General features: G+C 44.2%; 1 protein-coding gene across 7 annotated transcripts in view; it reads right to left on the bottom strand.

Annotated features, from left to right (window-relative positions):
* Positions 1–19,342, bottom strand: part of CDKL5 (cyclin dependent kinase like 5) — a 246,417-nt gene that overhangs the window by 178,999 nt on the left and 48,076 nt on the right. The gene's annotated exons all lie outside the window — the stretch shown is intronic.

Raw genomic sequence — 19,342 nt, 5'->3', positions numbered from 1 at the left:
TTTTTATACATTTAAAAACATTGAAAAAAGCTAGCTAAACACATAAGAAAGCTGTTGGGTGAATGCTTGTATGTGGCTAACAGCTATCTCTCGGTCCCCCTGTAAGCAGTGGCGTCGCTAGGCAGTTTTATCCGGGGCTCCTGCCCCGGATAAAATGCCTGCTGACCCGAATGTTTTCTTCCCCTGCATCTCCTATAGACTGTCAGTGAGTGAGTGCACTCACACTGACTCTGACTGTCCCGTGCAGTCAGAGTCAGTATGTGCCGATGCAAGCTGTTATCTGACTGGGCCCTGGTTCAGGCACTTACCCAGTCAGATGCCAGCCAGTGCGGGCACACTGCACACTGAATCTGTCTGTCCTGGCCCCGCAGCAGGATGTGCAGCAGTCAGTGAGTGCAAGCTGTCATCTGATGGGGCTCTTACCTTACCCAGTCAGATGACAGCCAGTGCGGGGCCCTGCTCCTGGAGAGGCCCAGTAGGCTGCCTCATGCTGCAGTCTGGGATCCTGCTCCCTCCACATAATATGTTTCCTGCTCTCCTCTGCTGTCGGGAGGAGGGGGAGGGGCGGGAGGACACAGGAGAGCCGGGACCGTGAGGAAGAGGGAGGCTGGACAGGAGCTGAGGACAACCTGATAAAAAGTAAGTGTCTATGTGAGTGTGTGTGTGCCTGCCTGCCTGCCTGTCCGTGTATGAGAACTGTGGATGTCTCTATGCAGTGTGCAAGTGTATGTGTGTAAAGTGTGCTTATGTATGTAAGGTGCACAGTATGTGTATTAAACGTGTATGAATGCATGTACAGTATATGATATATGAGCAGTAAGTGTATGCATGTACACAGGGCCGATTCTAGCTTTTTTGCCGCCTGAGGCGAAAACTGACAAAGCGCCCCCCCCCCCCCCTCAGAGCAATAGTCAGGGAGAGAAGATCCAGGACAGGCACAGTGCAGCATCGCAGTGTGTATGGGACAGCACTATAGATAACAGTGTGCGCCCTGCGGTGACCAGATTTTTTAACTGTTTTAGCCACTATGGGCCCCCTGGGAGCTTCAAAACAAACTACAATCTACAACTGCTGACCTCTGACCTCAGGAGCCAGAGAAGAGCCATAAAACGGGCTGCTCTGTTAACTCTTTCAGTACTGCAGAATGTAGAGTATTATTGTGCATCACTTACATTCTGCTATACAGAAAGAGTTAACAGCAGAGCAGAACATTACTTTTATGCCTCTTCTCCTGCTCTTGCACTATGCTGAGGTCAGCTCGGAGGTCGGCAGTGCAGAGAAGACATAATATAGCGTCCCCGCTGCTGTTAACTTTTTCTTTTCTACAGTGTGTAAGTGATGCAGAGTATAATAACTCTGCATTATTGAAAGGGTTAACAGGAGGCACTATATCTATGTCTAATGTGATGTGAATACCTGTGAATACGAGGCTTCCAGTGCCTCCTCAGCGCTTCTCATGAGGCAACTGACAGGAAACACGGCTGGGCACTGAGCCGTAACTAGTTGTAATAATAATGACACAGGAGGCTGATGCCGCCCCCCTCAAGGGCTGTGTTATCTGCCGCCTGAGGCAAACACTTCACCTCGCCTCATGGCAGATACGGGCCTGCATGTACAGTATATGATATATGAGCAGTAAGTGTATGCATGTACAGTGTGTGCATATGGTGTATGCATATGTGTACAGTATGTGTATGTGATATGTGCAGTATGTGTATATGATGTATGTATATGGTGTATGTGTGTATATGATGTATAGAGTGTATGCATGTACAGTGTTGGTGTATATGATATATGTATATGGTGTATGCATGTATAGTATGTGTGTAAGTATGTGATGTATGTGCAGTGTGTTTAGGGTGTGTGTGTGTGTATATGATGTATACACAGGGGGACTACCAGCAGGGGATATTAAACCACCTTTGATGGCGGCCGGATGGGGGTGGCCGGCCGCTAGGTGAGGTAATGTGTATGTGTGGAGGATGGCCGCCAAATGAGGTAGTGTATGTGTGTGTGTGTGTGTGTGGGGGGGGTGTTAGCCAGGTGGGGTAGTGTGTGTGTGGGTCAGGTGGGGTAGTGTGTGTGTGTATGGGTCAGGTGGGGTAGTGTGTGTGTATGAGTCAGGTGGGGTAGTGTGTGTGTGTGTGTGTTTGTATGGGTCAGGTGGGGTAGTGTGTGTATGGGTCAGGTGGGGTAGTGTGTGTATGGGTCAGGTGGGGTAGTGTGTGTGTATGAGTCAGGTGGGGTAGTGTGAGTGTGTGTTTGTATGGGTCAGGTGGGGTAGTGTGTGTATGGGTCAGGTGGGGTAGTGTGTGTGTGTGTATGGGTCAGGTGGGGTAGTGTGTGTGTATGAGTCAGGTGGGGTAGTGTGTGTGTGTGTGTTTGTATGGGTCAGGTGGGGTAGTGTGTGTATGGGTCAGGTGGGGTAGTGTGTGTATGGGTCAGGTGGGGTAGTGTGTGTATGGGTCAGGTGGGGTAGTGTGTGTATGGGTCAGGTGGGGTAGTGTGTGTGTATGGGTCAGGTGGGGTAGTGTGTGTGTATGAGTCAGGTGGGGTAGTGTGTGTGTGTGTGTGTGTGTGTGTGTGTGTGTGTGTGTGTGTATGAGTCAGGTGGGGTAGTGTGTGTGTGTGTGTGTGTGTGTATGAGTCAGGTGGGGTAGTGTGTGTTTGTATGGGTCAGGTGGGGTAGTGTGTGGGTCAGGTGGGGTAGTGTGTGTGTGGGTCAGGTGGGGTAGTGTGTGTATGGGTCAGGTGGGGTAGTGTGTGTGTATGGGTCAGGTGGGGTAGTGTGTGTGTGTATGAGTCAGGTGGGGTAGTGTGTGTGTGTGTGTGTATGAGTCAGGTGGGGTAGTGTGTGTGTGTGTGTGTGTATGAGTCAGGTGGGGTAGTGTGTGTGTGTTTGTATGGGTCAGGTGGGGTAGTGTGTGTGTGGGTCAGGTGGGGTAGTGTGTGTGTATGGGTCAGGTGGGGTAGTGTGTGTGTATGGGTCAGGTGGGGTAGTGTGTGTATGGGTCAGGTGGGGTAGTGTGTGTGTATGGGTTAGGTGGGGTAGTGTGTGTGTGTGTGTGTGTGTGTGTGTGTATGAGTCAGGTGGGGTAGTGTGTGTGTGTGTGTGTGTGTGTATGAGTCAGGTGGGGTAGTGTGTGTGTGTGTGTGTGTGTATGAGTCAGGTGGGGTAGTGTGTGTTTGTATGGGTCAGGTGGGGTAGTGTGTGGGTCAGGTGGGGTAGTGTGTGTGTGGGTCAGGTGGGGTAGTGTGTGTATGGGTCAGGTGGGGTAGTGTGTGTGTATGGGTCAGGTGGGGTAGTGTGTGTGTGTATGAGTCAGGTGGGGTAGTGTGTGTGTGTGTGTGTGTGTGTATGAGTCAGGTGGGGTAGTGTGTGTGTGTGTGTGTGTGTATGAGTCAGGTGGGGTAGTGTGTGTGTGTTTGTATGGGTCAGGTGGGGTAGTGTGTGTGTGGGTCAGGTGGGGTAGTGTGTGTGTATGGGTCAGGTGGGGTAGTGTGTGTGTATGGGTCAGGTGGGGTAGTGTGTGTATGGGTCAGGTGGGGTAGTGTGTGTGTATGGGTTAGGTGGGGGTAGTGTGTGTGTGTGTGGGGGGGGGGGTTTACTGCAGGCAGAGAGGGGGAAATATATTACTATAGTGGATACAGCAGATGCATTATTACTATATAGGGAAAAAAGCAGGGGACATTATTACTATGGAGGGACACAGCAAGAAAATCTTCTTAGAAATGCTTTTACTTGGCAATTTTTCACCACTGGGGTGTACTGCGACTGGTGACAGTGACCCTGACAGGAGCTCAGTCCAGGTGGCTGCCTCTTTCTGTTTAGCCACAGTTGTTATGAGTGGCAGCAATAGAGCTGGGCTAATAGAGCGGTCATTGAGGTTACTAACTTCTGCACTGGGCTCCTTCGCTAACCATTTATGACGACACTCAGAGGGCCCGGGCCCCGGATGTTTTAGGACCCTAGCAACGCCCCTGCCTGTAAGCATGCCTGATCCTTCCCTCCACAGACACCTGCTATCCAAAGAAAGTCTTGATGCCTCCATACACAGTAAAGGAGCGGACAATTCTATTAAAATCAGCAGTAATGGCCAATTTTATAGAGTGTTTTCAATCAAGAAGCTGTCACTGGGAAAGCCGATAGTAAGGAGAAGTGGATATAAGATTTACTAAGGCTGAGATCTACCAATTATAAACGAAAAACTCACAAAAATATGAACACTAAAACTAAATTTAAATATTACATGTAGAACACCTAGCGCCGACAGTGTGCCTATGGCTCTATAAAAGTAATAATGGCAGCTAAGGATCGTCATAAGTCATACTAGAGGCTTTAGCAACAATTGCTGTGTTGCAAGTTAACAGAATTTCAGGTGACCAGCTACCGAATATAATCTATCAGATATAATAACAGAATATTTTTTTTTTTTTTTCCCTAAGTGCTATTCCTTATGAAAGATGATGGCTTTTTAATAGCAACAATTAATGTATAATTCTCAGTTGTAATTGTTGTTACTGTTTCCATGTGTCCTGGGATGACTCTTAAAAACAAAGTACCATGATACCCTTGGGGGGGTGAACTTGTGACTCTAGAGTACAGTAATTGTACTGTGCAGCTCTATAAGAGGATACAACTATCATGATTACCATCGTGTATAGTAAATAATGTCAGGCATAAAGTATCAGTCCTCGTAAAAATATATAAGCAGCAGGGAACAGGGAACCGAGGCACCTAGGAGAGCAGTGGTCATGTGTGTGCTACTACATTAATTTCTTATGGCAGCTACTGGAGATATCTGACTACAGAACTCCGCTATGTCCATTCATATGTTTTCACTTCTGCTCCATATTGATGGATCTCTTCCGATCTCTGTCTCTGAGATTTTGGGGGTCCTAGTGGTCAAACCCTTTGTGATCAGTTTTCCCCTATCCACAGGATAGGGGATTACTCCTAATGGTAGAACTATCCCTACGTTTTCTTGACATACTGTTATGCCAAGCTGATCACATGATCACTGCCACTGAGCTGTGCAGCCGCTAGCGGAGAGTGTTTTTTAAATTTGTGCCAAAATTTTCATCCTGGCAATTAACCTGTTCAGTTCTGCAATGAAGCCTGCCTGCCGCACTGAACAACAAAGGGCACTATGGAAATAACGTGGGACCAAAGAAAGGCTCTGTCAAGAAATACTGTACCTATACAAAGGTCGTCACTAAATTTCAAGCCATGGAACAGTATCTAGTTATGCAGTGATACAAATACAAAGGATAATTGTTAGAGATGAGCGAACCTGGTTCGGGTTCGAGTCGATCTGAACCCGAACAATCGGTATTTGATTAGCTGGGGCTGCTGAACTTGGATAAAGCTCTAAGGTTGTCTGGAAAACATGGATACAGCCAATGACTATATCCATGTTTTCCACATAGCCTTAGGGCTTTATCCAACCTCAGCAGCCACCACTAATCAAATGCCGAAAGTTCGGGTTCGGACCGACTTGAGCATGCTCCAGGTTCGCTCATCTCTAATAATTGTTTAATGGCTGAACAGACTTTTAAAGGGGCACTCAAGAGACTAAAATGCATGTTTAGCACATTGCCTAACTTTGTAACACAACTTTATTACAAAACAATTTACATTTTTTTATGTACATATATACTTCCTCTAACAGGCAGCAGTAAGCCCAACGTTTGAGTCAGGAACTGCAGAGCTACCTAGGCCCCACAGTTCCCAATTCCCTGCTCTTGTCAAGTGCTGCCGCACAGTGCTATACGGAGCAGGGTCCTGTTCCCCCAGTGTACTATATTCTTATATACAATACCTGGGGGGAGGCTTCCTGACATGATCTCTGAGTGCAGCTGCCTCTGTACAGTGAGTGGTGATTGCTATCACCGTTCCCTCTGCAGATTCTGTCAGACACAGCGTGTCAGGAAGCCTCCCCCCTGTGTACTGTATATAAAGAATATAGAGCTGTTCGGCAGGGATCGGAAACTGCAGGGCTTAGACAGTCCTGCAGTTCCCAACACAAACGCTGGTGACAGCAGAGGGGCTGCGTCACCCATTACTGTTGCCACTCAACAGGAGTGCATATGTCCATAAAAATATACTTTAAAAAACAAAAACAAGGTTATATTACAAAGTAATCTAACTATATTAAAGCAATGCATTTGCAAAAGGAAAAATTGTCTCTGGAGTATCCCTGGCTTGGATGAGATGTTTTTTTTTCCCCTTTTGTAGGAGTTTTATTCTGCATACTCACATCTCATGGAGCATTGCCTGAAAATAAGTCACAATGTACCATTGGGTGCCTTCACTGGGAGTAGGTAAACCCCTAAGCTGTGTCTTTGGCAACTCCCTAGTCAACCAGTGCTCTGCTCTGTACTAACATGGGGGGGGGGGTAAATACCCCCATCCACTGCATCTGTCTAGACAATCAGTACTCTGCTCTGTATAGGTGAGTAACTCCGTCTTTTGGAGAAGATTTAGGTTTACCAGTATACATCCTCTCCCTCCTGGCGAGAGCAATGTACACAAACCTGACATAATAGGACACAGCAAGGACATCTTTTTTTTACCTATTTTATATGTCTGAATTAGAAGTTCTTTTTAAGTGTAGATAAAACGGAAAAATGCCTTTGTATGTATACTCTGAATTTAGGGCAGCTGTAGCTGGAGATGTTCCGTGTCCATCCATTGAGCATAATGAGGTTGTAAGAATGGCAGAAGCCCTATAGCACTGTACATCAAGTAAATTGAAACCAGCACATAATTCAGTTCATGCCTGAGTATGTAAGTATGAAGAGATTTGGATAGAACATAGTACAAGGAGACGTTTTGATCTTGTAGCTTGGTTAATGACCTTTCCAGTCAAATTCAATATGTCCAGCAATGTCAATCACGATGGACACGCTGGATTATTACCTTGCTTTACCCAAAGAAAAATCTAATATACATCACCCCTTGCTGCGTTTATCTAATGCACTTTATATGGGAAAAACTCTCTAAGATACATTTATGCATGTAGCCCCAACTATAAATGGGATTACATATAGAAAACATATAATGAGGGTAAGAGCTTATATATATATATATATATATATATATATATATATATATATATATATATATATAAACCAATTCACTGTTGAAAACCTGCACCTGTGATGCAGGGACAGTCCGCTGAAGGAACTGCATAATATCAAATCTTTAATAAGGCGAAATGGGATCTTGAACCAGAAGATCTATATTATTAGACAGTTAAAAAAAACTACAGAATATAACATTTACTGAAGGTCCCATGCACTCAATTGTAATATAGTTCTGTGCAACCTGCGAGTAGTATAGCGCTGGAATATGGCACCCATAGGTTTCTGTAGCACCGAATGACATACTGTATGTCACAGTTCCTGACATGGACAGAGGTGGAAGCAGAGAGCACTGTGTAAGATTGGAGAGAATACACCACTTCCTGCATGACATACACCAGCTGATAAGTACTGGAAGATTAAAAAAAATTTAATAGAAGTAACTTACAAACCAGTTTATTTGAAATTATTATTTTTTTCTGGAGTACCCCTTTAATCTATAAGGAATATTGTCAGTGCCTATCTGCTTTCGATATACAACAGACGGAGTACAAAACTGTAAGCAAACATATGTAAAAAGAACTCTTGTTGTGATTATCGCTATAAATTAAATATTTATAATATATATACAATAGATATACTTTTCTAAAGAAAATTCAATTTCTTTTTCTAATTCCCATGTCAAACACTTTGCAGGTACAAAGAGACTTGCTATAAAGAACTCTGACCATTCAATACTCTGCTGCTAATTTTTCTTTCCTCTGACAAAAGGCTCAATATATTAATATTACCAATGTGTCACGTCCATCCACAGCATAAAATGGACAATTAATAATGGATTATTGGCTTGAATTATGCAGCCAGGCAGACTTTGTGCCTATACAATGCACACACCATAAATTAGTACCCAAATCAATCATTGTCAGCATAGCATCCCAAACAATGAATTTTTCATGGTGTACACTGTCTAAAAGAATATGGCCTGATGCTAGCGCTACCAATCACCATTTCAGAATAATGCTGACTATTTTATTAGTTGTTAAATGTTTAAACTCAGTTTACATCTGAGTCATGGCTCCTGTATATAATGAAAGCCACTACGCTATGTAACAGTGCTAAGCACTCCAGACGGTGATACTGATCATCAATTTAAAGGGGTACGCCAGAATTTTTTTTTCTTTTAAATTGACTGGTTTCAGAAAGTTATACAGATTTGTAATTTGCTTCTATTTAAAAATCTCCAGTCTCCCAGTACCTATCAGCTGCTGTATGTCCTGCAGGAAGTGATATATTCTTTCCAGTTTTGCACAGTGCTCTCTGCTGACATCTCTGTCTGTGACAGGAACTGTCTAGAGTAGGAGAGGCTTTCTATAGAAGATTTGCTACTGCTTTGCACAGTTCCTTTCACAGACAGAGGTGGCGGCAGAGAGCACTGTGTCAGACTGGAAGGAAAACACCATTTCCTGCAGGACATACAGCAGCTGAGAAGTACTGGAAGACTGGAGATGTTTTTAATATAACTTAATTACAAATCTATATAACTTTCTGACACCAGTGGATCTGAAAGAAAAAGATTTTTGCTGGAGTACCCATTTAAAGTAGATGTCTGCCCTATCTGCTAAATTAGCTAACTACTGGGACAATTTTAATGAAATAAAAAAAAAAAAAAACAACATTGCTGAGTAGCTTTTTTTTTTGCACCTAATTCATTTTCTTGCACCACTATTTTGGCTAATTTGGTGGTTTTGCACACAGCGTACAATTTTGGGCAACATTTATCAAGCTGTTTGCGCTATTTTTGAGCAGTTAAAAAATGCGAATGATAAATAGTCCCTTTAGTCTCCAACTAGACTTTTCCTTGTACCAGAAGAACATGTGTTATATTTGAGCTATAATATAGCCAGTATACATTTCAAGTCCGCTTCCAGCACATTTACTGGAAAAAAATAACAACCCCATGCACTGCGTGGATCCATGATGCGCTCACGCTTCCTAGCACAGTTTAGCACTAGAATGGAATTAATCATGCCATGCTTGCCTAAGAGCAGATGTCTGAACAGAGTTATTAACATGTGTCTGCCTATAATCAGAGCCTGGACGCCTTTAAAATAGCATCTGCTAACAAATTGGATGCTGAAGAATTGAAGTTTAGTAATGCTAGTTTCCTTGTCTCTCTGCCAGCACATTCTATTTGTGGATGCATCCATTGTTATCAGTGAAATCACAGTTAAGCAGCATAAAGCCCTTCCTAATTGTTGGTGTATATATATAGGTTCCTAACCTCTGGTATGTGTACCCTATGGAGTCCACCTCTGGTATGTGTACCCTCTATAGAGTACACCTCTGGTATGTGTACCCTACGAAGTACACCTCTGGTATGTGTACCCTCTATAGAGTCCACCTCTGGTATGTGTACCCTCTATAGAGTCCACCTCTGGTATGTGTACCCTATGGAGTCCACCTCTGGTATGTGTACCCTATGGAGTCCACCTCTGGTATGTGTACCCTATGGAGCACACCTCTGGTATGTGTACCCTCTATAGAGTACACCTCTGGTATGTGTACCCTACGAAGTACACCTCTGGTATGTGTACCCTCTATAGAGTACACCTCTGGTATGTGTACCCTACGGAGTCCACCTCTGGTATGTGTACCCTATGGAGTCCATCTCTGGTATGTGTACCCTCTATAGAGTACACCTCTGGTATGTGTACCCTACGAAGTACACCTCTGGTATGTGTACCCTCTATAGAGTACACCTCTGGTATGTGTACCCTATGGAGTCCACCTCTGGTATGTGTACCCTCTATAGAGTACACCTCTGGTATGTGTACCCTATGGAGTCCACCTCTGGTATGTGTACCCTATGGAGTCCACCTCTGGTATGTGTACCCTATGGAGCACACCTCTGGTATGTGTACCCTCTATAGAGTCCACCTCTGGTATGTGTACCCTCTATAGAGTACACCTCTGGTATGTGTACCCCCTATAGAGTACACCTCTGGTATGTGTACCCTATGGAGTACACCTCTGGTATGTGTACCCTCTATAGCAGGGGTGGGGAACCCCCGCAGCTCCCCTGTGATGCGCGCCGCTCTGGAGGAGGAAGAAGCCGGCATACACAGCATCCTCCGGTGTCTGTGACAGCTGCCGGACACAGGAGGATGCAGTCTATGCCGGCTTCTTCCCCAGCAGAGTGGCGCGTGTCTTCAGTCTCCTGCGGGCCGCGCGCGATGACGTCATTTCATCGCGCGCCGCCTGCAGGAGAAGACCGGCACAGAGGACCTGGGACAGAAGAGGACATGGGCAGCGTGGGAGCGGAGGTAAGGTGAGTGGGATGTTTATTTTTTTTATTTGGGGGTTAACTAGGCCACCAGGGACATGCCTGATGGGGGTTAACTAGGCCACCAGGGACATGCCTGATGGGGGTTAACTAGGCCACCAGGGACATGCCTGATGGGGGTTAACTAGGCCACCAGGGACATGCCTGATGGGGGTTAACCAGGCTACCAGGGACATGACTGACGGGGGTTAACTAGGCCTACCAGAGGCATCACTGGGGGGGTTAACTAGGCTACCAGGGACATGATTTGGGGGTTAACTAGACTACAAGGGGCATCACTGGAGGGTTAACTACAATAGCAGGGGCATCACTGGGGGTTAACTACAATAGCAGGGGCACTAGGGGAACAATACTTTGCCTTGCCCCGGGTGCTGCAAACCCACGCTACTAACTGCCGCACACGGTATGCGGCCCTCGAATGATTTTATTAATGCCCGATCGGCCCTCGACATGGAAAAGGTTCCCCACCCCTGCTCTATAGAGACCACCTCTGGTATGTGTACCCTACGGAGTCCACCTCTGGTATGTGTACCCTACGGAGTCCACCTCTGGTATGTGTACCCTACGGAGTCCACCTCTGGTATGTGTACCCTACGGAGTCCACCTCTGGTATGTGTACCCTACGGAGTCCACCTCTGGTATGTGTACCCTACGGAGTCCACCTCTGGTATGTGTACCCTACGGAGTCCACCTCTGGTATGTGTACCCTACGGAGTCCACCTCTGGTATGTGTACCCTACGGAGTCCACCTCTGGTATGTGTACCCGCTATAGAGTACACCTCTGGTATGTGTACCCTACGGAGTCCACCTCTGGTATGTGTACCCTATGGAGTACACCTCTGGTATGTGTACCCTCTATAGAGTACACCTCTGGTATGTGTACCCTATAGAGTCCACCTCTGGTATGTGTACCCTACGGAGTCCACCTCTGGTATGTGTACCCGCTATAGAGTACACCTCTGGTATGTGTACCCTACGGAGTCCACCTCTGGTATGTGTACCCTATGGAGTACACCTCTGGTATGTGTACCCTCTATAGAGTACACCTCTGGTATGTGTACCCTACGGAGTCCACCTCTGGTATGTGTACCCTCTATAGAGTACACCTCTGGTATGTGTACCCTCTATGGAGTCCACCTCTGGTATGTGTACCCTATGGAGTACACCTCTGGTATGTGTACCCTATGGAATACATGCTATGACTTTGGGGGTACACTCACTCATACCTTGTTTTTATGAGGTGCAGCATTGATTATAGCCTTGAGGGAACTCTGGTATATATTTTAGTAGGTGCTACTTTACATAGCAATTGTAAAAAAGACAAAAAAACGTCAGTTCCTCCTGGCTTTAAGGTACCTCACGACCCGGCTGACAAGTCACTGAAGGGTGGGATTTAGCTCAGCCAATTAGTGACTGCAATGGTGTCCCGCCCCAGTCACTGACTGGCTGGGCAGGGCATCTGTCACGTGGGTCGTGGCCTAGCTGCAGCAGACTGCAGACTGTCAGCGGGGTCCATGAATGGGATGCGGCACTGCGCAGGACGGGTAAATATAACGTCTTTATTATGTGTTAACCTACAAACTTAACAAAAATGATGCTGAGGATCAAGGTAAGGAAACTACCTTCATCCTCAGCCCCCAATGTATCTAACCTGCTCTTAGTTTCCCATTAATACCACTTGCCTTTTTCAATCTTGATCTGTTAAAAAAAAAATTCCCAGTTTTCCCCCTAATCAGATTTTTATCAGATTTGAGGAAGTAAAGGTTATATATTTGCTATAACTTTTTTTATACCATTACAGTGATAGAGAGAAGGTGCTGTTTGTTTGTTTTTGTTTTTACCATTTTACACACAATGTTGATTGTCGTTTTGTTCTTATTTGTACTTTATAAAGTTCAGATAAGACTACTGATATGTTGTCAAACATCCTTTGTAATACCACGTATCAATATGCTGTCAGTCTTGTGGCAATTATTCCCCAAATACTTGTACTGTAACTTTTCTGCTTCAATCCAGGCACTACCATACTAAAGCCGATATGCTCACAAGACAGGTTACATGCATCCTGGAGGCTAGCAGAACCAAGGGATTATGCTAAAGACCTCCCATAGAGGAACTTGGGTACAGAATCTAATACCTTTCAGAATCTGGCTAGGAATGTCACCCCCGTCCACTTTTACTTGACCTTATAATTCACATATTGGAGTTGTTTGCAATAAATTAAAGGACAACTCCCATGAAAAACTTTTTCCCAGTAATTGAAGTACATTACAAAGTTATATAACTCTGTAATATGCTTCAATCACCTATCTGCCTCCCTTCCCTGTCTTTTCCCCCCTCCACCCCCCACCAGGAAGTGAAGTAAACTCACACAGACCTAATTACTGTCGTTACCAGGCTGCTCTCTCAGCTCCTTCTTGTGACGATGAGTCATTAGCAGGAGGGCTGGTCTAGCTCCTGTTACACCAGCCTCCCCCTCCCCTGCCTTGTCAGGTGACTCAGCTTGCTCAGCTCCCATTGGCTGAGCAACTGCAAGCCATCTGAGGATTTCACTTGCTTATCTTCCCTAGTGACATGACTCATTCACTCAGAGTCCACTCGTCAGCAGGAGAGAGTATGAGGGGAGGGGGGAGCTGCCTATGGGAGTCTGTCAGGAGGGAAGATAAGCAAGTGACATGACTCAGATGGCTTTCAGTTGCTCAGCCAATGGGAGCTGAGCAAGCTGAGTCACCTGACAAGGCTGGGGAGGGGGACACTGGTTTAACAGGAGCTAGAGCAGCCCTCCTGCTGATGACTCATCGTCACAAGAAGGAGCTGAGAGAGCAGCCTGGTGACAACAGTAATTAGGTATGTGTGAGTTTAGTGCACTTCCTGGTGGAGGGGGGAAAAGCCAGGGAAGGGGGGCAGATAGGTGATTGAAGCACATTAGAGAGTTATATAACTTTGTAATGTGCTTCAATTACTGGGAAAAAGTTTTTCATGGGAGTTGTCCTTTAATTGAAAGACAAATAGATGGTAAAAGTGTCGGACTGGGATATCTGGGGCGCTCCAGAGGAAATTATCCTGGGGGCCCACCAATGAAGAACCAGGGATAAACATGTAAATCAGTGTTAGTGCAGGTTCTAGTCCGACACTGGATTGTGATATTTTCTTTAAATTATCTTTTTGTTTTTGCCTTTTTTTCCCCTCTATCTTGAATCCTTACTAGAATTAAAGACATCTTTCAGGTGTGGTTTCAGTAAAAAATGCATTGAACTGTAATAGTCAGATAAGAAAGTGCTGGTTCTACCCCCTAGACTGCAGTATGGAGGAACTTTTGGTGACAGCATGACATGTACATCTTATTACTATTACTACTCAAAATCAAGATAACTAACAAAAACAACAATAATCCTTTAGTTAGATGCATATTAAGCACAGTGATGCCAGATAAAATATATAAGCTGTATGAAAACATTTAGATTGAAGGAAATAAATGGAGCTCGGTGCTGACCGGACCTGTTACACTGTTCGGGTACGGCAACGTGTTTCCTGAACTCGAACACATAGACTGTATCCATGTTTTCCAGGACTGCCTATGGTGGCATCCAACTTCTGCAGTCGCTGGGAGTCAAATGCCGAGCGTTTAAGTTCAGAGAGCTTTGCCGAACCCAAAGAGTTTGACAGCTCCACTCAACACTTGTAGGAAGACAAAAATGAACACAGATAGGCTCCCGCCAGCCTCCGTGTCATAATTGTAGTCTATGGGAGGCTCGAGCACCTCCTCTCTCCGTGGTGAAGAATGAATATGTTCATTTTTCAGGGCGGAGAGAGGAGGCTCGCGAGCCTCTTACAGACTCCCATTATGACACAGAGGCTGGCAGGATTCCATTCCGCCAGTTTCGCTCTGTGTGAACGGAGCCATAGAAAAAGACTGCAGCTGCATCTCCATCTTCTCTTGTCTTCTCTTGGAAGATACGGAAGATGTCATCTCCTAATACGATACAGAAAAAAAAAATTTCATGTACCTACATGTTATGCTAACTAATGGAAAAAGAAGTCAGTAGCTCACAGTGTAAAGTGATTATCAGCTGTTACGGCCAATAATCGCTTGGTGTAATAGCTAGTGTTAAAAGACAATGATCAGCGGACATGAATGTCAGCTGATCGTTGTCTTTCAACACATTAAAAGCAAACAATGCCGATAGTGGTTGTCTGGTGGCCGTCGCTCTGTATAACTATAGGTGTGGCAGCAGCAGACCTAAAGATCCTGTGGGCACCCCCCCCCCCCCTCACTGTTGGCGCGTATAATAGAGCCGTCTGTAAGCGAGGAATGAGGAGCAAGCAAGCGCTTGTATACAGTAAATGTAACCAGAATGTTCTGTACATCTCTAATTTTTCCAGTGTTATTTATTCTAATATTTTTTACATGACCAACGCTACACAGTGTCAACCTTGTCTCTAGATACTGTATGCAACAAAATCCTTTTTGACATGAAAAATTCCATGTCATTGGAAGAAGTGTGAAAAGCTTATCTGGAAAAAGCTGATCTGGAACACCTACTGTATGTTTGTATAGGATGAAAAGGCTATCTAACCACTGAGCAGAAATTACCTGAAACTAGTACTACAAATCATATCACAGCCCCTCAGACTCTAGTTGCAGTTGTGCTCAGGTAGGTAGCAGGTAGAGATGAGCGAACCTCGAGCATGCTCGAGTCCATCCGAACCCGGCATTTGATTAGCGGTGGCTGCTAAAGTTGGATAAAGCCCTAAGGCTATGTGGAAAACATGGATATAGTCATTGGCTATATACATGTTTTCCAGACAACCTTAGAGCTTTATCCAACTTCAGCAGCCCCCGCTAATCAAATACTGATCGTTCGGGTTCGGATGGACTCAAACCCGAACCCGGTTTACTCATCTCTAGTAGCAGGTCATGTTAATTTAAACAAATGTGTAACCCACCTCCATCTGCCTAACAAGCTGGTGGCACCATTGGATAGACATTAATAAAAGCCCTGTTGTTTGTGTTTTTATATTATATTAAATTATTCAGACTCTGAATGGTGTCAAGGAGGCGGGCCCCTATAGGGGGGCCCCGAGTTACTTGGCCCCTATAGCATACCTTTCTGAATAAGCTATGCAGGCTGATACGATCCTAAGAATGAAGAGGTTGTAAAGAGTCTTGCTAAATAGCTTGCAAGAGGCATATATTACTATAACACAAAAGTGCCGTGACTAAAAAACAACTTAAAACTTGGATAAACGCCTTGGTCTCATATGATGGACACATAAACAAAAACATATTCATGTGTAAGATATGCTAACCCTTTGGTAGGTGTCCATCACATACAGAGTCCCTTGTAAAGTCCATCACATATAGATCAATAAACTAGTATATAAATAGCTAAAGATATCAACAATAAAACTAGAACACATACAGCACATACAGGAATATGAAATGAATAAAATGCTAGAACTTCCATAGAATGGAATCAATTCTGTCCACTTGTTGCTTTATGCTCCGGTAAAACATACGTTACTAAGCTGAATCTTGATGGAACTGTGATTGGCACTTATATGAATAGCAATAGTTTCATATTCATTCAGACAAGAGTGGTCGCATTAATTCCTGAGATGGAAGACGAGGATTACTTCGGTAACCCGGCCTTGGTTCGAATACCCCGCGGAATCACTTGACTTGATACTGCATTAAGTTGCTCTACAAAGCCCTGATAAAATAATGCAGCCCACCACCTGAGAAACTAAATGGAATCCATACTCTAGGGCTTGCGAGACCCTCCATGAACATCACCGACGGATCAACGTCACTGCGACTATCCATCTGTGCAGGAATAAGAGTTATGAGTAGGAGATTTTTATTAGAACTACTGATAATGGAGTTCATTGTGACATCTTTATAATGTATATAATGTATATACTGCCACTAATGCATTTTATGTTATGGTCATAGAATTGAATGATAACAAGAACGTGTCCATTACTGGGTCCCTTTTAGGGGATCCGTTCCTCCGGGTTGTTAAGTGAGAAAAAAATACAAAACAGGGCAAAGAGCCTCATAGGGTAAAAAAGTTTTCAGCAATAAATGAAAATAGCCTTAGCAAAGGTTAGGTAAGGCTGGGGTTTTGTTAAAAAAAAAAAAAAAGATAAAAAACTGATGGAATTTTATCTGTTTTTCAATTGACTTCCATTATAAAAAAAAAACAACAGATAAAATCGCATACTTTTTTAACGTACACAAAAATAAGGACGCATTTTGATCTTTTTTTATAATCAAAGTCAATTGAAAAACGGATCAAAAGGGATGCACACAAATGCATCCGTTTTTCCAACTGTTTTTGGCAAAAACGGATGACAAAAATGGATTGTAAAAATGTAGTGTAAACTCAGCCTTACCACCAAAATGTGCGGCCACCCGCCATTAACCCCTTAAACGCCGCGACCACCGTGGCATTTGAGTCTAAGTGACCGGAGCATCTCCGGTCACTTACCGATCGGGACCCATGCAGTGTGTCTGCGGGGGTCCCGATCGCATGGCCTGACTGCCAGAGGTCTCTAACCTTCCTCCGTGCCACAGGCAGGCTCTATCAGAAGATCACAGATAACATGCAGCTGTGTCAGTACACTAGCACAAACCAAACTTTTAAGCTGTTTAGGAGCTCCCGACATCATAATTAAAGAAGTCCCACCAAATTTGAAATCTGCAGGCAGGCCGTGGTCAGTGTGAAATCTGGGTCAGTGTATTAAATAAGTTAACTCACCCACCCCCCGTGCCTTGTAGCACACGTCACGTATCCTGCTCCTGCACCAGCAATGTCGCGGCACGACTGAGCAATTGTCCGCTCAGCCAGTCAATAACTGGGGCGGTGTCCCACTCCAGTCACTGATTGGCTGAGCAGGCAATCACTCAGCTGGGGTCTATACAGGGCTTTAGAAAAACAAACATTTTATACAAATGTTTACTGGAAATAATATATCATTATCATTATAAATAGCATTTATAATATGCTAAATTTGATCCTCCCAGTGTCCCAAAATATGTGACGCACATGTCTAAGATGAACTTTTCAAAAACCTAGCAAAGATATATTATCAATGTGTGCCATCATTGCGGTCCATGCAAGCCTATAAAGCACTGTCGGCAATAAAACCACTGTGAGGTATTAGAGGCCATAATATTTCGGACTGGTGCCATTCATCAGACTCACTAATATGTATTGTGTATGGTTAATGTCACAAAGCTGTAACAAACCAGACACAAAAACTCAAAGAATTCTCTGCAAAAGCTTAAATAAAATATACAGCAGATATGCCAGACAAATGTGCTGTCCAAACCTTATAGCTTGTCTGGTATATTCTTACCGTCAGCACCTGGGGGAGGGGTACTGTATGTGGACAGAACCTCTAAATTGTGAACAATGATATTACTCTATGCAACATAACCTACACTGTGTTCTAAGAAAATCTGTATTTTTCCAGCAAGTGTGAACAACAAGTTATTACATTCTCAAAGTATCCAGACAAACAGCTTCATGAGGGGAAAAAAAATTCAGCTTCAGGAATAAACACTGTATACTGTGATAGCTTTTTCACAATATTGCTATTGAAATTAATTGCATTTCATTTTTTATGGTGCTGTTCTAATGTCACAAACTGGTAATTTAGAAAGACAGAAAACCCTGAGCTCATTGTTACTGATAGAATAAAGCTAAAAGTATTGTGGTTTTAAATATGTTCTTCAGTTTAATATTACCTAATTAAACATGAACTGAGATGCTGCATGCAAAAGCATTAGGTGCTTCACCTAAACAGATCTAAAAGGCTTCACTAGTTAATTTCTTAATATATTTTCATAGCAGATGCAGCTTGAGTGTATTCCAGTTCAGAGCTCAAATACTTTGCATCATCACTGAGTTAAATGAAAACATTCTGGATACCTGTAGTCACCACTAGAGGGAGCTCCCTGCACACTGTTTATGCTTGGTACCCAGTGGTGGCTTTCAGCAGCCAGAAGTGTAACTTTCTTTCTTTAATCTATTACAACTGAAGTTTAAAGTTGTAATATCGCCAAAAACTTGATATAACGCTGCAGCTGTACAGAATAAAGACAAAGGCTATACTTACCTGCTGCTCCTCTCCTCTACCCTCTTATGAGACAAGAGGTTGGAGCACGACCTGCTTACTGAGTGGTAGATGTGGGGGACCAAGGGTAGTATAGCTTTTTTTCCCCTTTTCTGTACAGCCCCAAAAAAGAAGAGGGGGCACTGGAATAGTCTTATAGCTACAATTTTAGGCTATGTTCACACTACGTAAAAGTACAGCCGTTGTTGCTGATGGCAACAACGGCCGTACTTTTACCGCGGTGGAACAATGCCTGTTGTTGTATGGGATCCCGGCCAGAGCGTACACACATCGTACACGCTCCGGCCGGGATCCCATACTCCGCCGCAAACAACTGAGATGCCGGCCGCTCGTTTCACTGTGTGCTATGGGAAGCTCTGATGCGGGCGCGCGCTGATGTGCCAGTATTAGAGCTCTGCGGCCGAAAGATCATCCGGACGGTACTTAAGTACCGGCCGAGATGATCCGGCCAGAGAACAGCCGTTCCGTGACCCGGCCAGGGTCACGGAATGGCCGGTCTCTTACGTAGTGTGAACATAGACCCAAGGATAAAAAAGGTGTAACTGAAATTACATCATTAGGCTCAATAAGATCATAAATTTCCTAAAAATATAACAAATAAACCAATTGGAACAATGTTGAAAGATAAGAACAGAAAATCCGTTTACAATCCGTTGATCAATAGTGACATTGGTGACACAAGTGACATTCTTATGGAACAGATACCGTATACATACATGTATATTGTAATTTGTTTGGAACATTCTCAGTCTATGTGTGATATTTCC

This window comes from Dendropsophus ebraccatus, chromosome 11 (genome assembly GCF_027789765.1).
Source record: "Dendropsophus ebraccatus isolate aDenEbr1 chromosome 11, aDenEbr1.pat, whole genome shotgun sequence".
In the NCBI taxonomy this organism is placed as follows: domain Eukaryota; kingdom Metazoa; phylum Chordata; class Amphibia; order Anura; family Hylidae; genus Dendropsophus; species Dendropsophus ebraccatus.
This window is presented reverse-complemented; position numbering and strand designations above follow the sequence as displayed.